Source organism: Tenrec ecaudatus, chromosome 2, assembly GCF_050624435.1.
Source record: "Tenrec ecaudatus isolate mTenEca1 chromosome 2, mTenEca1.hap1, whole genome shotgun sequence".
Taxonomy (NCBI): Eukaryota; Metazoa; Chordata; class Mammalia; order Afrosoricida; family Tenrecidae; genus Tenrec; species Tenrec ecaudatus.
Window position 1 is genome coordinate 58,733,214 of NC_134531.1, and position 6,936 is coordinate 58,740,149.

Below are 6,936 nucleotides of genomic sequence, written 5' to 3' on the forward strand. Positions count from 1 at the left end.
GTGCCACACAAGGAGCTTTGGTAGCTCAGTGGGTTACATACATGCTGGGCTGCCAATCATACAGTTGGTGGTTCAAACCTACAAGCTTCTCCCTGGAGGAAATATGAGAATTTCTGCTCTCATAAAGATTTACAGCATCAAAATCCCAAAGGAGCAGCTCTACTCTGTCTTTTAGGGTCACTATGAATTGGCATTGACCCAATGGTAGTGAGTTGGAACTTTGGGCTTTTTGAACAGGGCAAAGTTGAACACTGACTACTAATCAGAAGGTTGGCAGTATGCTCCCACCAAGCGGCACTGCTGAGGAAAGGCTTGGCAATATATGCTTCTCAAAGTTCACAGCCTTGAAACATTACAGAGAGTAGTTCTAGTCTATAATGCATAACGAAACACCGTGTGCTACAACAATTGAAAAAGACAGAGCGCATTGAACAATGATTAGATGGTCTCTGTCTAGAAGGTTGGAAAGCATTCGTGGAAAGAGAGGGCAGGGGAGGTGGGACTAGAATGGAGAAGAATCCCAGATAGGTTAAGTGACCCATATGAAGGCTCACAGCCAGGAGTGTGCAAAGCACTTTTGGGATAGAATGAGGAAATGGAACAGGGGGTTATGAGTACAGACATAGGAGAGAAGGTAACCATGTGCACTACAGTTCCTCGTGTTGTGGTGACACCACCCCCAACCATAAAATTATTTTCGCTGCTACTTCATAACTGCAATTGTGCTACTGTTTTGAATCGGGCGACCCCAGTGAAAGGGTCATTCCACCCCCAAAGGAGTCATGACTCACAGGTTGAGAACCACTGCTCTAGATGGGTTTGCTTAAATCTCCACATCCAAAAGCTGAATTGGGAGAAGGGACTATGTTTCAAATCTGCTAGCAGATTTTCTGTTTCTCCAAAGAAAAGGGTTGAATTTACCTTTGAAGGCATGGAGTTCTGTTTTGGCAAAGGTAACATTTTTGACACTGAGATCATTTCTTTGCATGACAATGGTGAGTTCATCCTTACAGACGTGCAGGCAATTCACCGACACCATGCACACTTCACAAAGGAGGAAGGGAAAAGGAAAGTAAAAATATCACATTGATTAAGGGGGGGGTCGGACCACTGATTAATGGAATTGTTGTTAATAAGTTGCACATTTGTAAACAGTTGAATTGGTCAAAGTTTATCACAGATACATTTACAACAGCAATAGCAATAAAGAGTAACTGCTGATACTGCTTTCATGGAACCCCAAACCACATTGAACTCAGTTCCTTGGTTGGAGATTTAGGGTTATAGTTTGACGTGACATCCCAGTGAATTGACCTAATAACAAGTGTAGTGCTTCTGATCTACTCCTAGCTGGTTTCAGAATGACTGGGGTCTTAAAAACTTACGAGCCAAAGTCATTCAGGGCAAAACAGGTGGTTTCTATTGATCTAGGACAACGGAGAAAGGAGTGCAGGAATAGGAGGAGAATATGGCATGTGTGGCTATTTAGTCCACGAACAACTGTGTCCTTTGCTATGAGACCAGGAGAACTTAATGGTCCCCAGTTACCATTACTGAACAGTCACATAAAAGTATCATTAAAGGAGCCTGATCCAAAGGAGGAAAATGCATAACAGAATTTCAGATTCTCCTGCCCTCCAGACTTCCTGGAGCCATGAAGGGTAGACGCACCCTAGAAACCATTATTCTGAGACTGCCCTTAAACCTTAAACCAAAAATATTTCCCAAAGTCTTCATAAAACCAAACAATATTTTAACTTAACTAGTGAAAAAAAGTTGGGGGCTGCCTTGAGCATTACACTCTTAAGAACTATCTATAGCAGCAATTCAAACAATCAGATTAAAACTTTATTTGGGGGGGGGTCCTGAATTTATGTTAATGGAAGAGGAACAACTCAGAAAAGAGGGCGAGGATGGTTACACCACTGGAAACTACAATCAGCGCCACTCAAGGGCACACATAGAAATGGTTGAGTTGATATCAATTTTGCTGTGTACTTTCTCAACAACAGCCACATAAATTAATTTTTAAAGGAAAAGGGGAAAGAGAAGAAGGAAGGGAGAAACCTGCTGAAAAGTGTGAGCACTTCCAACCCCAGTGTGGGACCCCAGTTGCTATGGAATTGACTCTTACTCATTGATCTCAGGGTAGAACTTTCTCCAGAGGATTTTTCAGTGGCTGGTTCTTCAGGGGTTGATCACCAAGCCTATTTTCCCGGATCTCTTTGAGCGGCATGTCCACCACGGGCATCCCTCAGGAATTCCACATGTGGGGTACAAACTGAGATCCGGCTGTTCTCTCCGGGGTTCTCTGTCCTCATGTTGTAAACGGCATGAGCATCTCACCAGCAGTTCATCAGGCCTGATGTTAAAATAAACCTTAACCCTAGGACAGGTAGCAATCTACTACAAATGCAAAGGGTCAGCCTGGTTCTGCCAGACTTCTGGGAAGTTGTGTTGACTTGCAATGAGGCTCTTTCCCAAGTGGTTTTCCAGGTTCATTTCTTATGCAAAACCGTTGGTAGACCTCACCCACTGACTTTGACCTTAATTCCTAGGAAAGACCAATTCCACTACGTAGAAGATCATTGTTGCTGTGGATAGAATTTATTCCAGCAGATTCCTTTTGTGAAGCAAAAGCTATGACGAGGAATGCAGGACTCCTGGAACCTTGGTGGGGGAACTTGCATGTTGCAGCCTAACTCCACACCAGGAAGGCATATGCTAAAGCTCCCCCCACGAAAGGGGGTAACCAACGTCTTCCAAAGAGCTACAGTCTAGAGCCGAGGAGACAAACTCGATCAAGAACCTCTGCCTCTAGACTCTGGACACACTCACACCTAATATCCAGATTTAAGGAGGTGTTGATTTCCATATTATGATTGCTCTTTCTATCCCTTACTTTTCAGTGGTATTTTTTGTTTTTGTTTTTAATCGTGAGAACTGATGTAGGTTTTATTTGGGGCTGTGTTAGTCTGGGTAGACTAGAGAAACAAATTCATAAACATCCATGTGTATAACAGAGAGTTTTACATAAAGGGTAATTTTACATTAAGAAAGTATCCCAACTCAGTTCAGTCCACGCCCATAAACCCGATATTAGCACATATGCCCGACACTGATCTATAATGCCCTCTTCAGACTCACAAAACACATGCAATGACCCTGAATGCAGAACGATCACAGGGCAATGGGTAGAACATCTTTGGATCCAGTGGTGGTGTACGCATCTCAGTGTTGGCAGGGGTCTCCATGTGGCTTCTCCAGCAGCACCCAGGGCTGCATCAGGGTAGGTCCATGCTGCTTCTCCTCAGGGATGTCTCGGAGTCAGCCTTGTCAGTAGTGAGTCTCCAAGGGCGTGAACCGAGAGAGTGTGTCTCACGCTTCCAAGCAGGAAATTCCCAGAATTCTCAGGGGAAGGCCATGCCCACACAGAGGCTTCATTGGCTATCTCCAATTGACAGGCTAGACTCCACCCCAACACTCTTTATCCTCAAATTGACACCAGATTTTGTAACTACCACATAAAGGGAGTGATAAAGGGAGTTTAGCAAGAACTAGGAAAGCCAAAGTGAAGCAGACCAGAGCATCTGTTAGAAATGTAACCGTGAACCAAGTACGGTCACCAGTGCTGCAGCTCCTGGCTGACTCATCACCATAAAGAGGATTCTGATTTCTAGTGGCCCATGTGTTAAGGAGTAGACCTCTTCATGGGGGTTTTCTCAGCTTTACTCTTTGTACAGGCGGATCATCAGGCTTTTCTTCTGCGGTGCCACTGGGTAGGGTTGAAGTTGAGCTAAAACGAGGGACATAGCCCTTTGTTAAGAATTCCTAAGACAAAAATATTATATTGTAAATAATTTAGTTTATGCCTGTTCTCTGAAAATAGACAATATGGATTACTGTATATTATTCCTGAACAGAACCATGGGAAAGCCTGTCTCAGAGAAGGCAGGATTGGATCTGAGTAAGGGCATTCCAGGGGCTCACTACTTCTCTTATCTCTCTCCTGGAAATGTCATTCTCTCATGGCTCCCAATTCTATCTGTAGAATGATAGCAAATTGCAGACCTGAACCTTCTCCTGAGCTCCAGAGATCAATACTTATTGCCTTCTTGGTCTCTTTTCTTGGAAGTCCCATTAGTACCTCAACTAGTCCTATTGATTCAGCTGTCTACATGTCTCACAGTCACAACTTCTTTCCGTCCCCAAGGCCCTCAGCCAACCAGGTCCCCCTCTCTCTCTGTAGGAATGCTGTCTCCAGATTGGTTTCCCTCCCATTCATCCTCCAACCAGGAGCCAGGGTGCTTGCTCTTACCAGTGAAATTTGATCTGGGCACCACTTCCCTCCATGTCACCCATTTTCTGTGGGATGAAATGCAAAGTTATTGAAAAGGCATCTGTAATCCTTCGCAATATGGTCCCTCCTTCTATCTCTGGCCTCAGATCTTGCCACCCTCCTTCTTTTTGTTCCCACTCTCCCTCCCCCGAACATACACATAACTTCCATTCAACCACACTGCCAGGTTCTCTCAGTCCAGCCCTTTGCATATCCTATTTTTATTTCCTAGAAAACCACGGACCCCGGCTTCACCTGGCCAACTCTCCTTCCCATCGCTCTTGTCAAAGTTGAAACATCATTTCAAACAGAAATCCTTTGGAAATCACCCAGGCCCTTTCTTGCTTTCCTATAACACCCTCTCTACAGACTTTCAACTCATTATTTGAATTTCCACTGTGTTCTTCGGAAGAAAGTGCCAATGTAAGAGCAATACACAGAACAGGTGATTGATGGACTGGCCTTCCTTATTCTTAATTTGTTCTCTTATCCATACCCCGAGCCTATCTCAATAATATCCATCATTATTTTCTAGCTCATATTTTGCATGTCAACAGAAAGATTAGTACTGCTTTCTAAACACTGGTCCTACCATGCCAGGCAATTGGCAAGAAATTCCAGGAGTATGTAGTCTCCACTTGCTTTTTATTGCAGAATAGCACGTTCCTGGAGACCATGTCATAAAGTGGATCATTGAAAAGCAAATTACATTTTCCCATGGGAACAATGTTATAATTAGAGGTTGTATTCCTGACAAAGGACTTGGCTTCAAGTAAATAGTATGCCTGAACAAAAATATTTCGCAAAAGCTAAGATTCATGAACTATAAATCCTTATAATTGTTTAAAATAATAAAAATTTCCCCAAGTATTATAAACTAGGCAGAATTAGAGGAGTACACATTGATTATTCAGGGACTCCAATGTACCATAAAGTGTACATTAAAATATAACTACTATGTCATAAATTACAACCTGAAATTAACTCTAATATAGTCATTACACACTTAATTAACAATGGGAAGGCAGTGAAGTACCATGGTTAAGGCAGTAGATCTAATATATAGGCTTCCTCTCTAGACTATAAGTTTCTTGGTTAGAGGCTGGCGTTCCCATGACAAATCTATATAAATGATGGCTCAAAATAGCTTGTATGTCACTTTGACCATGTAAATCCTTTCCTCTGGCTTGCTGTGTCTTCGTTTATAAAATAAGGAAGCTGAAGAGGAAAGTGTCTAAGGTCTGTTGAGCTCCAATATTCTAAACCTGTGGCTTTGTTTTCTTAGAATTAAAGAGTTTCTGATTGTGGTGGATGGTTGCTTTGATGGCTCCCAAAGAAAAAAAACACCCATCCAGTCAATTTGGACTCATGGTGGCCTCCAAGTATCATGTTAGAACTGTCCTCCTAAGGTTTCCAGTGGCTGATATTTGGGAAGTAGATTGTAAGACCAACATACTTTTGAGTAGACTCAAAGTTCTAATCTTTTCAAACCAGGGACTCTTCAATTAACAAAATCCTCAGTGTGCAAACCCTTGTATAATCTTCTCCCATGTACTGGCCTCAGCTATGTAAATGGCTTGGGCCAGTAGGACAGTAGCTAGCAAATTATAAGCAGGGGCATAACAAGTGCTTTCACCTTTGGACTTGTTCACAATTTTTCTCCCCTCTTTCTCGAAACCCTGTTGATAGGCTATGAGGAAGTCAAGCCACAAGAAGGAAACAGCATATGGAGAACAGCATATTAACTACTCCGGCTGGTCCACAGCCTTATCATACATGTGAGCATCTTGGTTGTTGCAGCCTACTTGAGGCCTACAATAATGGCAGCCCCAACAGCAAATGCACCTCCAAATAAGTTTATATACAACCCATAGATGATGAGAGATCTTTAAAAGTACTGTTGTTTTACCAAAATGTCCATCAGTAGAAGAATAAAGAAACTTTGGTGTAGACACATAATGAAATACTATGCATCACTAAAAAACAACTGTGAAACCATGAAGCATCAGTAGTGGGTGTCAGAAGAGACTTTTAGACTTGCTCATGAATACAGAGTAGCTAAATCAAATGGAAGAAATTATAAGACAAAAACGTTGAACTGAAGAGAACGTTTCAGAGGGCAGATCAAGAAAACCATATGCAAAGAATGAAATATGCAAAGAACTGGAGTCATAAGGCCAAAAAGAAAGAAAATACTCATCATATTTCAAGCTGAAAAAAAAAAGCCAAGCCTTGAGTTGCAATATTGAAGGACTCTATGGACTAAATATTGAGTGATACAGACAGCACCAAAAGACAATGGAAAGAGTGCGTCTCTGTACCAAAAGAACTGAGTCTCACTCAACCATTTCAAGAAGTTGCAGACAATTGAAAACCAATTATACTGAAAGAAGTCCAAGCTGCACTGAAAACTTTATCAAAAAACAAGACTCCAAAAATTGATGAAATAACGATTGAAATGGTCCAACAAGCCAAGCAATATAGGAAGCACTCACTCTTTTATGCCAAGAAATTTAGAAAACAGCTCTCTGGTGAACTAACTAGAGGAGATTCATATGTGTGCCCATTCCAAAGAAAAGTGACCCAACACAAGGCAG